An 18323-nucleotide genomic window follows, 5' to 3' on the forward strand; every position below is an offset into this window, starting at 1 on the left:
ACTTATCCTTCAAATCTAGATCGATTTAAACGACCCTCATCTTCGCAAAAACTCAAATCTGGGACTTTGCGAAGTCCCAGGTTTGAGAGGTTTTTTTTTACTAAGATGAGGGTCATTTAAATCGATCGATATTTGAAGGACGAGTTTTCTGGCCAAAATTTTTAATAAGGGTTTTTCCAGAGTAAGGCAGTATTGCCTTCTCGTACTTTCCAATCATTTTATTTTTCTATTTTAACTCTTTACAAGCCAAGGTCGATTTGATGCAAACAAAAAAAATATTATAAACAACAAAATAACAAAACTTTTGACCTTTTATATAGCGCAATATCCACTAAACGTGCTCAAAGCGCTCTACAAAGGGTCCCTGATCAACCAACAGCAACACGCATGTAGAACGAGACCTGACGCCTGTTAGGCGATAATACAATTTTCTTTTTCGACAGAGACAACAAACTCTGTTAACGGTCAGGTACTCATTTCACACCTAAGTACGGTGAGAGAATATGACCAAAGAGCCAACAACAACAATGATATCATGTATCAACATTGACACATTGTTGAGTCCTTGGAGAAAGCTCATTACTCACATTCTCTCGCCGTACTCAGGTGTAAAATACGTACCTGGCCGTTAACAGCTTTGTCTCTGTCAGAAAAAAAACCCAACTTAATATCGCCTAATGGGCATCATGTCCCGTTCTACATTGTTAAATGTTGCTGTTGCTCACGACTTTTGTAAAGTTCTTTGAGTACGTTTTGTGGATTTTGCTAAAGCTTTTTGTTGTTTTTTTTTTTTTTTTTTTTTCTTTTGTTTTTTTTTTAAATTGTTATGTGTTTATTGTTTCTCACTGTCTACTATTGACCTATTAATTCATCAACGATCAATGGCAACGCTTGGTTAACAAGAGAATGGGTATTGACTTATGTAAATGTCAACAGACCCTTTGTAAAGCGCTTTGAGCACGTTTAGTGGATATTGCGCTTTATAAAAGCACACGTGTTGATTGTTATCGTTTGGGGTTTTATTTCTCTTCAATGTTATGTGTTTACTGTTTGTCGGTCTCTACTGTTGACCTATTATTCATCAACGATCATTGTCAACGTTGGTTTAACTCACTCAATCCTATATGTGCGGCTATGTGGTCTTGTGGTATGACACTCGCTTTCGGATCGGAGGTCCTGGGTTCGAGCCTCGCGCTCGGTGCATAGTTGAGTCCTTGGAAAAGGCTCCTTACTCACATTCTCTCACCGTACTCAGGTGTAAAATGAGTACCTGGTCGTTAATAGCGTTGTGTTTGTCCGAAAAATTGTAATATCGCCTGACAGGCGTCATGTCCCGTCCTACATGTTAAATGTTGCTGTTAACCAGGGACCCCTTGTAAAGCGCTTTGAGCACATTAAGTGGATATTGCGCTATATAAAGCTCAATTTAAATTAAATTTATAGATTTTTGCTACTTTTCAAAATTTGAAAAAAAAATATGTATTAAAAATTAGCATGTCCATAGATAGTTATATTCAACTACCATTAACATGTTTAAACTAAAATTATTAACTTTGATACTAGATACGCCTATAATTTATCTCAGAAAAAAAATGTAATAAATAGGAATGGGGTAAAAGTAACCAGGGTAAACTACGGATATAGATAGTTCGAAGATGACGTCACTCAGGTCTTTGTTATTGTTTTTTGCCATCCGCGTTTATGAGTAATGATCACTGAACTGTATTAACCCGACTATAAACGTTCATGGATACACACAGTTTCGTGTGTTGGTCCGTTATACTTCCGGATTGCAATGTTATGAGCTTCTTAGCCAAGTCGGTGTTTGGGTTTAGTGAGTTAACAAGAGAATGAGTATTGACTTATGTAAATGTCACCCGATTACCCGGGGTGAGTTTGCCTTTATCGTGGCTCATCGTGGCTTCTATCTGATTTCCCGGAGAATAATTGATTGAGATAATACTTGAAGAGGTGACTTTTTTTTCATTCTAACCCAAAAAAAGTCGCATTTGGATCGTTCAGAAAATGTTTTAACTCTCTCCTCATCAGCCATAATCAGTATTTTCACCAAAACTTAGCACCCAACTAACACAAAAATAGATTTTTTTATCTCAGAATAAATTTCAGGTCATACATAACTTCTTTATCAAAACATGACAATACACTGTTCATTTTCTTTAAATGTTGTGATGTACAAAAGAAATTTGAATAAGAAAAATGTTTGTTGTATCGTAACTAATGTGACGATTTTCCTATAGTTGGTAAGGAGAGAGTTAATTGTTTGCCATCCGCGTTTATGAGTAATTCTCACTAAACTGCATTAACCAGACTATAATCGTTCAATGTCACACATAGTTTTGTGTGTTGGTCTGTTATAATTCCGGATGGCAATGTTGTGAGCTTCTTAGCCAAGCGCATTCCATCTATAGAAAGAACGAAATTGACGTCACTTAGCTCTTTGTAATGTTTTTAGCCAGCCTTTTTTACGAGTAGTTCTCACTACATTGTAACAATAAACTTTTACGGTTACACATAGTTTTGTGTCTTAGTACGTTTTATCCATACGGCTGACGGATGTTATGAATTTATTTTTACTAAACGCATAGATTGCATCAATAAATAAAGGGTTGGTTTATTTTCTTTCTTCTAATTTTACGGCCAATTTTCCCACGCAATGTGTTTTGTTTTTTTCCACTAGAAATTGACAATTTGCTATCTTGATAGTTTGACATTTGACTATGATATGAAATCGTAAGATGAAGATCTGAACATGTGTGTATGAAAGGTGACAGACAAAGCAAGAAAGAAAAATACAAGAAAAAAAAACCCATCCCAAAGATCAGTCGACCTCGACTGGGGATCGAACCTTAGACCTACTGATTACCGGTTAGACGTGCTACCATTATCTACACCATGCTCCCAATGGTTGGGACAATTTTTAATACCTATAATATTATTATTCTTTACGTGAGAGGACGAGGACGAAGACATTTATTTGTATGAAATTATCATGAAATCGCAATGGCGTGTATAGAAAAGGTTAAGTGGTTGTTGTTTTGTACTCGTAGAAAGTCTTCGATTCAAGAAGAAAAAAAAAGAAGAAAATAAAAACATAACATTTACAACGGCGGTTGATTAAGAAAATGGATTATAGATAGAATAAAGTTGACTTCACTCGGGTCTCTTTTTATTGTTTTGCCATCCACGTTTATGAATAATTCTCACTAAACGGCATTAACCAGACTGTAAACGTTTAAGATTACACAGTTTTGTGTGTTGGTCCATTTATACTTCCGGATGGCAATATCAGTCGGATTCCCAATAACTGGCTGAGTGGTAGAGCGTTCACATTACAGGCGAATAGATTGGATTCGATTCCCGGATATAGATAGTTCGAAGATGACGTCACTCAAGCCTTTGTTGTTATATTTTGCCATCCGCGTTTGTGAGTTATTCTCACTGAACTAATTTAACCCGACTTTAAACGTTCATGGTTACACACAGTTCTGTGTGTTGGTCCGTTGTACTTCCGGATGGCAATGTTATGAACTTCTAAGCCAAGCGCATACTATCTATAGTCGATTATTTATTCTTTTTTATTCTTTTTTTTTACCCGTATCTGAGGAAGATTTATGAATACGTATCGTTACTGGTATAATATTTTGTTATTTCATTACATATCATATTTTAAAAATTATCACATCGTCATTGATGGTTGAAATCGACGTGTTTACGTATATGCAGGTCAGGCATCCGAACCCACTTATAGGCCAACTTGTTTTTTGTTTTAATGTTGTTAAGGGTTTCACGGCGCTTGCAACACATTTAGGTTATATCAGCGCCAGTAAAAAGGAAGAAAATGGGATAGTCAAATTCTAAAATTACATTTAAAGCACCCAGGAAAAAGTAAGACAACAGGGAACTTGGGATCAGATGGAGATTCCAAGAGCATACCATCAATGTACTTAGTTTGAGATCACCTATAAGTCTCATTTAGACACAAGAACAATATCCAACAAAGAGGAATACACTCAAATGTTTACATTATACATTCAAAATGACAAACATAATAATACATAACAGAGGGTTGATTTACACGGAAACAAATAGCATATCCGGATACTATGCATTTGACTGTTTCCCTTACAGCCAAGGACTCCGGCCAGGCCCAGGATAAAGACAGAAAGCATGTTGGAAAACAGATTCAGGGGGGTAGAAGATACATACGATATGTACCTCCCTGCCCACTATGGGAGGTCAGGAACCTCATCCAGGGGGCCTAGTTTAGACTGTTGTAATGGACAATATTTTGCGTCATTTTTTTTTAGATTTCCATTACAACAATGAGCCCATAAGGAATTGAGTTATAAGACCTTCAAATAAATGCACGTTGATTGAACTAAATTGTATTGCAATGTAAATATGGTATGTAATAATTGATATGGAACGGATCCAAAAAGTGCTCAAAGGCGAATTTAGATAGAACGAAGTTAACGTCACTTAGGTCTTTGTTATTGCTTTTTGCCATCCGCGTTTATGAGTGATGCTAACTAAACTGTATTAACCAGAATATAAACGTTTAAGGTTACACATAATTCTGTGTGTTAGTCCTTTATACTACCGGATAGCAATTTTGTAAGCTTCTGAGCCAAGCGCATACTATCACAAAAAAGACATAAGTAACATAAAACACAAATATTACTACAACTCAAAAGTCCTGATTCATCATACTGTAAACAATGGCAATGATTGGTAAACATGGCAAACTACACAGGTTTTACTACCGATGGTATGTCAATGTGTTTATAAGTAAAATACCCATTATTCTACCGCTTGATCAATAGAACCAACACAGCAAACTATGTGTAAACTTAACCGTTTATAGATAGTATGCGTTTGGCTAAAAAGCTCACAACATTGCCATCCGGAATTATAAAGGACCAACACACAAACTATGTGTAACTTCGAACGTTTAAAGTCTGGTCAATACATTTTTAGTGAAAATCACTCATTAACGCGGATGGCAAAAAACAATAACAAAGACCAGAGTGACGTCATATTCGTTCTCTCTATAATATGATCGAGACAATTGTTTGATGACGACTCTACATTTGGCGGTATAAAAACAACAAAAATGGTCAGAGAGAGGTCGATTTCATTCACGTTATTATAATATAAACAACCAACTATGTTTGTCTGAACACGTGTGAAGGTGTGTCACAAATTCCAGGTTTTGATTGGTAAAAAAATTACTGGATAATATTGATCATTCTCGCTGATGCGTGACCAACATGAACCGTAACCATCATTAAGTTGTCGCCTGACACTGAACGAGGCCTTCGTAAAGTTATGGCCTGATACTGACCAAAAAATGACGTCAAAGTGCCAGTCTTTTGCCACAAAAAAAAAAAAAACAAAAAAAAAACAAATCGTGAGTTGTATTCAATAGTTCAACCAATGAAATAACTTGTTTCCTTGAGCTCTACTAACGACAACTCACCAGGCGTGCAAAACCAAATAATGACGTCAAACTGCCAGTCCTTTTGGATTTCAGTATCAGGCTATTATATAACATAACGATGGCTACGCACTGAAACCCAAAAAGACTGGCATTTTGACGTCATTATTTGGTTTTTGCACCGCCTATTGAGTTGTCGTTATTACTGCTCATGGAAACAAGTGATCTCATTGAACTACGATACACTCGATTGTTTTTTTTTGCAAAGACTGTTTTACATGGTCATCAGTAAGTATACAATGACGTCATCACGTATTGTTTTGCTGTTTGTGGTTGCCATAAAGAACCGCTATATTATGTTACACAGAGTTGGTGTTGGTGTAACCGTCATGTTGCCGGCCAAGCGCATTCTATCTATAAGTTAACGATGGCTACGCATGAACGTCGAGACATTCTCAACAAGAAATCAACAATAACATCGAAACGCCCGGGAACAGATCGTTATTTTTTTCTTTCGTCATGTATATTGTTTATTAAGAACTGAACAAGTGTGTATTTGTGTGTGCGAGTAATATATTTATGTACAGTGTGTATATGTGTGTGTGTGTGTGTGTGTGTGTGTGTGTGTGTGTAATTGGATGCGTGTGAGCTTTTGTTCGTATGTCCGAATCTGCAGTGTGTAATGTTTTTTTACTGATGGTCAATGTGAAGCGCTTCGAAGCTTCGGCATAAGCTTATTATTATTATTATTATTATTATTATTATTATTATTATTATTATTATTATTATTATTATTATTATTATTATTATTATTTTTATTATTATTATTATTATTATTATTATTAGTAAAGGTGCCAGACAAATCAAGAAAGAAAAATTCAAATATAAGAAAAAAAAAAATATCCCAAAAAATTAGTAGTGAAGTCGACTGATTTTTTGTGATAGTTTTTTTTTTAATTGTATTTTTCTTTCTTGCTTTGTCTTGCACCTTTCATATACACTTTTTCAGTCTTAATCTGACACCGATGCCCGCTCCTTAATTTCACAATGTGTGTGATTGATTATTATAGATATAACGGAACGAAGTTGACGTCACCAGGGTCTTTGTTATTGATTTTTCAATCCAGTTTTATGAGATATTCAATATTCTTACTAAACTTTATAAACCAGACTATAAACGTTACACATAGTTTCGTGTGTTGGTCCGTTATATTTCCGGATGGCAATGTTGGGAGTTTCTTTGCCAAGCGCATACTATCTATAGGTACACAAACGTGTCTGCAAGTTGAGTGGTAAAAAAAAAAGGCTTCATATCGATTTTAACAAGATAACTGCCGTACTCTAGAAAAAACACGTATTTTAGAAATCGGCCGGAAAACTCGTCATTCAAATATCGATCAATTTAAATGACCTTCATCTTGGAAAAACAAAAAAAAAACCAACAAAAACCCTAAAAACCTGGCACTTAAAAGAAGACCTCACGATGTCCAAAGTTTGAGCTGTTGTTGCTAAGACGAGGGTCATTTAAATCGATCGATATTTGAAGGAAATGTTTTTTTGGCCAAATCTTTAAATACGTATTTTTACAGAGTACGGCCGTGTACTGTTTAATGTTTACTCTTGGTGCGTCGAATGATTAAAAGCTGTTTGTATTCGTCTGAGACGATTCTGAGATTACGAGTACTCAAAGTACTCCGGAAAAATCCATATTTAAAAATTTGGCCAGAAAACTCGTCCTTCAATAAATATCGATCGATTTAAATGACCCTCATCTTGACAAAAACTCTCAGACCTATTGGTATGACACTCGCTCTCGGATCGACAGGTCCTGGGTTCGAGCCACGCTCGGGCGAGTAGTTGAGTCCTTTGAAAAGGCTCTTTACTCACATTTTGTCACCGTACTCAGGTGTAAAATGAGTACCTGGTAGTTAACAGCGTTGTCTCCGTCCGGAAAAACTGTAATATCGCCTGACAGGCATCATGTCTCGTTCTACATGTTACGTGTTGCTGTTGGTAAGGGACCCCTTGTAAAGCGCTTTGAGCACATTTAGTGGATACTGCGCTCTATAAAAGGTCAATTATAATTTAAGTTTAAAACAAAATAAAAGCTCAAACTCACGTGTTGCGAGAGCTCTACCAACTCAGTGATTGGGATCCCCGGGCAAAATGGTATCCATTGTTTCAATCATAATAATATTTAGAATTAAGATCAAAGAATGTTTTCATTGACACATCGATAGATTATGTTGTAACAGGAAATCCACGAGCGCGTTCATCTGTTTCATGGAAATGTTGCTGCTTTGAAGCTCGAAGGAAAAGAATAACGATAATTATTGAAACGTAAGCTCCAATTTATTAAACGAAGACATAATATATACTATAGACGTTTCGGGTTTCCCTTTTATCAACACAACACGATGGGTTCTTAGTGTTTTGTTGATAAAAAGAGAAACCCGAATCATCTATAGTATCTGTCTTCGTTTAATAAATCCTATGGACGTTTCGGGTGTCCCAATTATCAATACAACACGATGAATTCTTCGTGTTTTGTTGATAAAGGGGAAACCTGAAACGTCAGTAGTATATGTCTTCGTTTACTAAATTGGAGCTCACATTTCAATACTTATCTTTATTTTTTTCAACCTTTTCATGACATTAAAGCGACAATTTTAACACGACGACAATCAATCGAAACTTGATTTAGATTCGGGTCGGGTATGTGCTGGACAGTTGGTAATCGGAAATTATCTGCTCAATCTATTCATAAGCGTTATTGTATGTAAGTGTAATCAATACTACAATTAGCACATAAATCATAAAACGTCGTTTTCTATATGATGCGCTTCTAAGTTAATTGGGCATTGATCGATGACATTTGATGTCGATAGTTACGTTATTATTCTATAAGGTTAGGAGGCATTTACACACAATTACTATTAGTTGAAGTAGCGGTTATCATTGATGGCAAGGATGATGATGATGATAATTGATGATGATGAGGAAGAGAAGGAGGAGGAGGAGGATGAGGAAGAGGAGGAGGAGGAGGAATAGGAGGAGGTGGAGGACTAGGAGGAGGAGGAGGAGGAGGAGGTGAAGTGGGAGGTGGTGGAGGAGGAAAAGGATGAGGACGGGGAGGTGGAGGAGTAGGAGGGTAAGGAGGATGGGGAGGAGAAGGAATAGGAGGAGGAGGGGGTAGATGAGGAGGAAGAGGAAATGGAGGAGGAGGAGGAAGTGGATGAGGAAAAGGAGGAGGAGGAAGTGGATGAGGAAAAGGAGGAGGAGGAGGAGGAAGAAGAGGAGGAAGAATAAGACAACGATGATGGTGATGAACGATATGGGTGGTGAGGGTATTTGGTTTATCTCTGTCGCTCTCCCTATGTCTCTTTCTCAATCTCTCTCTCTCTCTCTCTCTCTCTCTCTCTCTCTCTCTCTCTCTCTCTCTCTCTCTTATTGTATTTAAGTTCTATGGATAGATAGATAGATAGATAGATAGATAGATAGATAGATAGATAAATAGATAGTAGATAGATAGATAGATAGATAGATAGATAGATAGATAGATAGGTAATTAGATAATTAGATAGATAGATAGATAGATAGATAGATAGATAGATAGATAGATAGATAGATAGATAGATAGATGGATGGATGGATGGAATGATGGATAGATATAGATAGATAGATAGATAGAGAGAGAGAGAGAGAGAGAGAGAGAGAGAGAGAGAGAGAGAAATACTATGGATAGATGGATACATTGTGGAAATGGATAACTGGATAGATGGGTGGAGATAGATAGGTAGGTATATATATATATATAAAATTGTAAAAACATAAACCATGAATTATATATATATATATATATATATATATATATATATATTATATATATATATATATATATATATATATTATATAGATAGAATGCGCTTGGCCAAGGAGTTCACAACATTGCCATCCGGAAGTATAACGGACCAACACACAAACTCTGTGTAACCATGAACTTTTATAGTCTGGTTAATACAGTTTAGTGAGAACAACTCACAAACGCGGATGGCAAAAACAATAACAAAGGCCTGAGTGACGTCATCTGCATACTATCTATATATATACATCCTTCGCTTCTCGAGTAGTTAAGTAGCCTAGAATGTATTTACATAGTAAGATGGATGAAAGGATAGGTGGATGGTGCATGGATAGATGGATGGATAGATACACCGACCAAAATGGATAGATGGATAAAGGAATGAGTGGATGGATGGCAGCAAGGATAGGTGGATGAATGGGTGGGTGAATGATAGATGAAAGGATAGGTGGATGGATGGACAGATGGATCGATAGATTCACCGACTAAAAGTGTATATATTATTCCTAATCAGTCATATCATCTTTCTTATAATTTCACTTAATATTCCACTAACGATATCGATATCCACCAAGCCGTATCGAATTACGGTATTATCGAACACATAAAATTGATACCCCAAGCTAAAACGACTCTCATTACTACTGTTTTACTACATTCACTACGACAAAATGACAAAACATCCTGTTTCTTCAGTATTAGCCAGAAAACACAATTATTACATGTATAGGTGAATACAATATGGCCTCCCAGACACCTAAAGCATTAAATGTGAGCATTTATAAAGGCAATACCCACTAAACGTGCTCAAATCCCTTTACAAGTGGTCCCAAGTGACAAACAGCAACACGTAACATATAATGTGTAGAACGAGACATGACGCCTGCTAGGCAATATTACAATTATTTTTTTTTTCGGACAGAGACAACGCTATTAACGGCCAGATATTCATTTTACACCTGAGTACGGTAAGAGAATGTGAGTAAAGAGCCTTTTCCCAAGGACTCAACTACGCTCCGAGCGAGGCTCAACTGTTTCATATCCACCTGCATTTTTTTCCTTGAAGGTCACCTTAACCTGTCGATTAAGTTAAAGTTTGTTTGATGTTTTTCTTTTTTTCTTTTGTTTTCTTTTTATAATTATTTTTTTTTTCATTTCTTTTGTCTTTCTTTTTAATTTTTTTTTATATAATTTTTTTTCTCTGGTTAAATTGAATAAATGTGTTTTGCCAATTTACGACAGTCCCTACCTGTATTACTATAATATTACGTTCTATGCTATAACTGCCAGATTCCCGAAATTACACATTGTATTAATAACTCACCATTACCATAAAACAAGACTTAACTCTCGTTGTACAATGCCAACACATTTTATTTTAAATTTGGCCGGAAAAAAAAGAAGAAAATGTTGGAAAACAGCTATAGAGGGATATAGAAGACACGGTAAGTGTCTCCCTGCCCACTATGGTAGGTCAGGAACCCCACCCAGACACTTTCTATGAATTTTTGCGCATCTTTACTTTTGAAGTCTTGGGTTTGGGAGTTGTTGACAAGTTGAGGGACATTTTAATCAACCGATGATATTATAATATTACGAGTATGAATCGATGGCTCAGTGGTTAGAGTGTCTCGTCTTGTCACAAAGTCAACGATTTAAAACGTGGTCATTAGCTGGATGGGTGACAGTGATCGTGAAAGATCCTGATGCTAACGGTGGTATGTCCTTTGGTAAGGCAATTAGCATTACATTCTTTATCCCACCAGGTATGAAGGAGTACCAGGCTATAGGCAGTGGCGGATGTTGTAAGAGAGTTAGTATGTACAACAAAAAGGACGCCTATTAGGTGACTGAGTACTGTATGAAATGGAAATAGTATTTGTTCCTTATGACCTGATAAGGAAATAACTGAAATCATATTGTGATGCGCGGTAAGTGATAATGCGCTATTTAATAATCCTACGCGTTTATTTATTAACTTATTTGTTTACTTATTAACTGATTTGTTTACTTATTAACTGATTTGATTATTTATTAACTGATTTGTTTATTTATTAACTGATTTGTTTATTTATTAACTGATTTGTTTATTTATTAACTGATTTGTTTATTTATTAACTGATTTGTTTATTTATTAACTGATTTGTTTATTTATTAACTGATTTGTTTATTTATTAACTGATTTGTTTATTTATTAACTGATTTCTTTCTTTATTAATTGATTTCTTTCTTTATTAACTGATTTGTTTACTTATTAACTGATTTGTTTATTTATTAACTGATTTGTTTATTTATTAATTGATTTGTTTATTTATTTATTAACGCTTCCTCGCCATAATGGAAGATGACAACAATAACAAAAAAGTATTTTATGAGAGCAAACAACAACATTGTTACAGCCAACCAAACCAACCCCTTCTCATTATAATTACAATTTTAATCATAACGATGTAATATAATTCCATGCCATCTGTTGCCTACTATGTGTATTTATTCTATATGGCTATATCATTATTGTCATGTTAGGCCTATTAGCTACCGGTTTTTTAATCTGGATTTTCCGACCGAGAGAAGAGCCCAACCTTGCAAGGGGGGGGGGGGGGGGGGGGGATAGGTATCTCCGAAGTTACGAAATATTCAATATTGGTAAAAAAAAACAAAACTGTATTATAACACTCTAAATGTACAATTCCTATAAACATGTACAATACTGGTCAACGCGTACATATATGCAGGTCTGATATTCGAACCCAAATTATGAGCCTAGTTTAACATTGGTGTAATGGACAATATAATTTTGCGTCATTTTTGGGGAGGTTTTATTACAACAATGGGCCCATAAGGAATTGGGTAATCAGACCTGCAAATGCGTTAAACATTTAAAGACAGACTTGAACATTCGATTCCAATATATTCTCACTGCTTTTTCTACTGCTATGTGGTCTAGTGGTATGACATCGCTTTCGGATCGGAAAGAACTGGGTTGGAGCCTCGCTTGACGCATTGTTGAGTCTTTGGAACAGACTCTTTCACTCACATTATCTCACCGTACTCAGGTGTAAAATTTCTACATGGACTTTAACAGCGTTGTCTATGTCTGAAAAAAAATTATTGTATCATCGCCTTAACAGGGGTCAAGTCTCCATGTTACGTGTTGATGTTTGTCAGGGACCCTTTGTAAAGGGCTTTGAGCACGGTTAGTGGATATCTCACTATATGATTTAAAAGCTGAACCTGTTTTTTTTTTTTAATATACCTACCCATTTTGACCCGTAATAACAATGTCATTTTACCTTTAAACCACGATCTTCAACCAAAATACTTTACGTAGATGATATTTACATAGTGTCTACTTGCCTAATCCTCAGGCTGTATTCGACTTTACAAAAAGAAATAGTTGAAATACTTTCATTTGCATTTGAAATATGTAACAAGGTACAGGGATTGGGGGTGTGGGGGGGGGGGGGGGGGGAATTGCAATAACTAGAGGTGCCTAAATGAGCTTATAGGATGGAGAGAAAGATAAAGGGAGTAAATGCGACTCATTTATAAGGGAACAACACAAAACAAAGACGTTTCGGCCCTTGACCTTTCTCAAATAAACACGAATATATATATATATATATATATATATATATATATATATATATGTATTATATATATATATATATATATAATATATATATATATATGTATTATATATATATATATATATATATATATATATATATATATAATATATATATATATTATACATATCAGATTGTTATAATATTTGTAAAACACAAACACACATATCCACACCATAAGGTTTTTTTGTTTGTTTGTTGCTTTAGGTCTCTTCCAACACAATTGAGGTTATATGAGAGACCGCTGAAACAAAAAAACAAGCAATCTAACAAAAATAGTACAAATGTAAATCAAAATCATAACCTAAAGATATCATAAGCTAAATTATAAATAACCAAGAACAAACAGGCAGAAGATTTACAGAAAAAAAAATATCGCCTGTCAAAAATACAATCACAAACCAAAGAAGCAGGATAGGCTAGTAAAGAGAAGAAGAAACGCCATCACTATCGGATCGTACACCCATGCGAACATCATAGGTATATGATTCAAGGGTGATGCTCCCATCCAACCACCCGCCCATAAGGTTTCAAATATTATGAAAATCTAATATATATATATATATATATATATATATATATATATATATATATATATATATATATATATATCGTGTTTACTTGAGAAAGGCCAAGAGCCGAAGCGTAGATTGTTTTGTGTTGTTCCCTTATAAATGAGCCACATTTACTCCATCTTTCTCTCCATTACAAGGGGGCAGCGTGGCTCAGCGGTACGGTCTTAGTTTCGTACTCGAAAAGTACCAGGTTCAATCACCCGAAGCTGCACTGTGTTGTCCTGACTAAGTCACCTCGCCTCAATAGCTCAGTTTGCGGCGATGCAATGCGGCTGACGCCCGGGTTATTCCAGTCTCCCCTTGGAATAGACCCTAGAGACAAATATCCCCTTTGGGATGAATAAAGGGAATTTTTTTTTTCCTTTTACTTTTGTGTATTTAATTTTTTTTATCATCATCATCATCATCATCATCATCATCATCATCATCATCATCATATCATTTATTCATATCATCATATATTATTATTATTATTATTATTATTATTATTATTATTATTATTATTATTATTATTATTATTATTATTTTGTTTGTTTTGTTTTGTCTGTTTTTTTTTGTTTTTTTTTTTGACCGACGTGTTTTGCAAACAAATACCAGGATATAGAACAAATATACAAGAATAAAAAAAATCTATACGAGTAGGTATATAATAAAAATGTGTTGTTTTTGTTTTGTAGGTTTTTTATTTGAATATAATGAGCTTTTATACAAAGGAACACATCAATCACCACCACAACCAATTATAAAACCATTAACAACAACAACAACAACAAAAACAACAACAACAACAACAACAACAACAACAACAACCACCACCGCGATATCAGTGTACTCATACTACCAATTAAATTAAATCCAAACTCATTCCATCATACCTGTAACAAAAAATCCTTCCTCTCTCCTCCTCCTCCTCCGATTCCTATCTACATCCAAAATCGATTTGATCAGTTGTTGTTGTCCATAATCCAAAGCACAAGACGAATCACAACAGTCAACAACACAACCTTCCTACTCCAAATCTACAACAAAGATCAAATCTCGTACTTCCAATTAGGGTATACGGGTAACGTCTAATTAGGATGAAAACGCATAACTATACTCAGTTCCTCACAGCTCTAGGATAATAATTAAGACACCTGTCATGAATACATAAAAAATTATGTTATCCTTATCTATTTCAAAAGTGCGAAGATAAGAAAAGATAATTTCTAATGTCGATGAAATCGCATAACCATACTCATTTCTTCACAGCTCTAGAACAAATAAGTACAACTCCTGTCATGAATAACATATAAAAATATTATTCTTATCTATTTAAAAAGCGTGAAAATGTAAGAAAAGATAACAAAAGAAAACCAAACACTGTATTGTCTAATTACAATGAAATCTCATAACTTCTCTCATTTCCTCACAACTCTACGACAAAATTTAGGACTCCTGTCATGAATACATTTTAAAAAATGTCATTATCATCTAATTCAACGGTGTGAAGATAAGAAAACCAAAAAAAAAGATAAGAAACTGTATTGAATAATTACGATGAAAACGCATAACCAAACTCAGTTCCTCACAGCTCCGGGATAATAATTAGGAATACCGCCATGAATACATACATAAAATATAATTCTTATCTATTTCAAAAGTGTGAAGATAAGAAAAGATAATTGTCTAATTACGATGAACTCGCATAACTTCTCTCATTTTCTTACGACTCTACAACAAAATTTAGGACTCCTGACATGAATACATACAAAATATTATTCTTATCTATTTCAAAAGCGTGAAGATAAGAAAAGAAAATCAAAGACTGTAATGTCTAATTACGATGAAATTGCATAACTATACTCATTTCCTCACAACTCTAGGATAATAATTACGCCTCCTGTCATGAATATATTCAAGAACATTATTCTTATCTATTTCAAAAGCGTGAAGATAAGAAAAGTAAACCAAAGACTATATTGAATAATTACGGTGAAATCGCATAACTTCTTTCACATCCTCGCAACTCTACGACAAACTTCAGGACTCCTGTCATGAATATATACAAAAATATTATTTTTATCTATTTCAAACGCGTGAAGATACGAAAAAATAAGAAAATAAAACTCAAACGCTAACTACACTGTCGAATTAAGATGAAATCGCATAACTTCTCTCATTTCCTCACAGCTATAGAATAATAATTACGACTCCTGTCATGAATACATACATAAACATTATCCTTATCTAGTTCAAAAGTTAAGAAAAGATAATAAATTTCTAATTACGATGAAATCGCATAACTTCTCTCATATCCTCACAAATCTACGACAAAATTTAGGACTCCTGTTATCAATACAAACACAAATATTATTCTTATCTTATCTTAAATATAAGAAAAGACAAGAAATAAAAAAAAACCCACAAAACGACACTGTCGATTTAAGATGAAATCGCTTACTTAACTTCTCTCACTTTCTACACAGCTCTACGATAATAATTATCTAGAACTCCTGACAGTTCGTGAATACATACACAGATATCATTCTTATCTTTCTCAAAAATGAGAAGATAAAAAAAGAAACGAAAAGAAAACCAAAACACTAGACAATTGGAGGTCAATCGATCTTGAACTGATAACATTATAAAGAAAGGAAGAAAACACGGAATTTCTGAATGAATGAAGTTCACACACGCTTCGAAGTGATTGGTGAGCAGCGTGTTTCACGGGGGGAGGGGGGGGGGGGTTCAATAATAATAACACACAAATCTATAGATGCTGTGCGCTTGGCTAAGAAACTCACAACATTACCATCCGGAAGGATAACGAACCAACATACAAAAAATGTGTAGACTTAAACGTTTATAGTCTGTTTATTACAGTTTAGTGAGAACTACTCATTTGATGGCCAAAATACAAAAACAAAATTAAAAATAATATAAAAATAAAGACCCGCCCGAGTTCCGTCAACTTCATTCATCTATTATGTTTTGTTTTAATAATAGTGCGCTTGTAGCGGTATATCGATGTTATGCGTTTATATACTAGATACAGTTCTCAAAACATCCGCCAGTCACATGAAATGTATCTGCCAACATACAAAATTATATGTAACCTTGAACTTATAGATAGAACGAAGTTGACGTCCCTCACCTCTCTGTTATTGGGCTTTTTTTTCTTTTTCTATCTTAATATTTTTTTTTTTTTTTGCCATCCATGTTTATGAGTAATTCTCACTTAACTGTGTTAACCAGACAATAAACGTTCAAGGTTGGGTACATATAGATAGTATGCAGATGACGTCACTCAGGCCTTTGTTATTGTTTTTGCCATCCGCGTTTGTGAGTTGTTCTCACTAAACTGTATTAACCAGACTATAAAAGTTCATGGTTACACAGAGTTTGTGTGTTGGTCCGTTATACTTCCGGATGGCAATGTTGTGAACTCCTCGGCCAAGCGCATTCTATCTATAGATTTGTGTGTTGGTCCGTTATATTTCCGGATGGCAATGTTGTGAGTTTCCTAGCCAAGCGCACAGTATCTATAGATAGAACGAAGATGACGTCACCCAAGTCTTTGTTATTGTATTTTGCCATCCGCGTTTGTGAGTGATTCTCACTAAATTAACCAGACTATAGATAGTATGCGCTTGGCTAAGAAACTCATAACATTGCCATCCGGAAGTATAACGGACCAACACACAAAACTGTGTGTAATCTTGAAGGTTTATAGTCTGGTTAATACAGTTTAGTGAGAATTACTCATAAATGCGGATGGCAAAAAGCAATAACAAAGCCCTGAGTGACGTCAACTTCATACTATCTATAAAAGTGGTTACACATAGTTTTGTGTGTTTGTCCGTTATACTTCCGGATGGCAATGTTGTGAGCTTCTGAGACAAGCGCATACTATCTATAGACTAAGAAGCTCACAACATTGCCATCCGGAAATATAACGAACCAACACACAAACTATGTGTAACCTTCAACGTTTATAGTCTGGTTAATAGTTTAGTAGAGAATCACTCATAAACATGGATGGCAAAACCCCCCCCCCCCCCCCCCCCCCAAAAAAAAAAAAAAACAAAAAAAAAAAACAAATTAAAAAAAAAAAAAAACAACAATACCAAAGGCCTGAATGATGAATGACGTCATCTTCTTTCTATCTATAACATAAGATTGCATCTAAGTTTTAATTTTAGCATCAAATCCAACACACAACAATAATAGAATAATATTATACCGCTTGGGACTATCTGCTACTATTTTATTCCCACGTAAAATCAAAACACGTTTGTGAGAGAATTCCATAGAAAGCGTGCACGCGTGTGTAGGTGTATCTAGGTACGTAGTAGGTACCTGGTAATAATAATAATAATATTAGAAGTCCAACATTCACGTGACGTGCAACTGGTCTGTGACACCCTAGAAAGAGGAGAGCTAACGCTACTAGAAGGGACATTCCTTCTTTGAGCCAATGGTCACCAGCCCTCGCACGCTGACTCGCGAAGTGCGTGTGCCTCGCTAAGTGTTTGCCCTAGATCGTGGCCTTCGTTATACTAGAGGCCCAAGACTGGATACAGTGACGTCACTCTCTAAATCATAACAAGTGAGAGAGAGGAGACAGCGAGCCGAGCGGGCGGCTGTGTGTGTTACCAGTGAAGCGAGGCAGGAAAAACATAGATTTTCCAGATTGGAACTTTTGTGGCCAACTTTTAGGAAACCCAGATTTAAAAAATTCGATATGCATTATTTAACGACTTTCCTTAGAAAATAGATGTTTATTAATTATTGATTTCGTTGATTAGCATTTATTT

General features: G+C 35.1%; 1 protein-coding gene across 4 annotated transcripts in view; it reads right to left on the reverse strand.

Annotated features, from left to right (window-relative positions):
• LOC144975154 (alpha-(1,3)-fucosyltransferase 7-like) overlaps window positions 1-17964 on the reverse strand; it is a 68694-nt gene extending 50730 nt beyond the window's left edge. Inside the window, exons 1-2 of one of the 4 annotated variants that reach the window (XM_078918943.1) lie at window positions 17750-17964; window positions 14400-14660 (exon numbers count right to left, since the gene is read on the reverse strand). The gene's annotated coding sequence lies outside the window, so the exon portion shown is untranslated. Of the gene's footprint in view, window positions 1-7577; window positions 7619-14399; window positions 14800-17749 lie in introns of those variants that run through there. The other 3 variants (XM_078918944.1, XM_078918941.1, XM_078918942.1) reach the window with 3 other exon arrangements.
• Between the last annotated feature and the right edge of the window lie 359 nt (window positions 17965-18323).

This window comes from Berghia stephanieae, chromosome 6 (genome assembly GCF_034508935.2).
Source record: "Berghia stephanieae isolate SIO BIC M18660-M18661 chromosome 6, UCSD_Bste_1.3, whole genome shotgun sequence".
Taxonomy (NCBI): domain Eukaryota; kingdom Metazoa; phylum Mollusca; class Gastropoda; order Nudibranchia; family Aeolidiidae; genus Berghia; species Berghia stephanieae.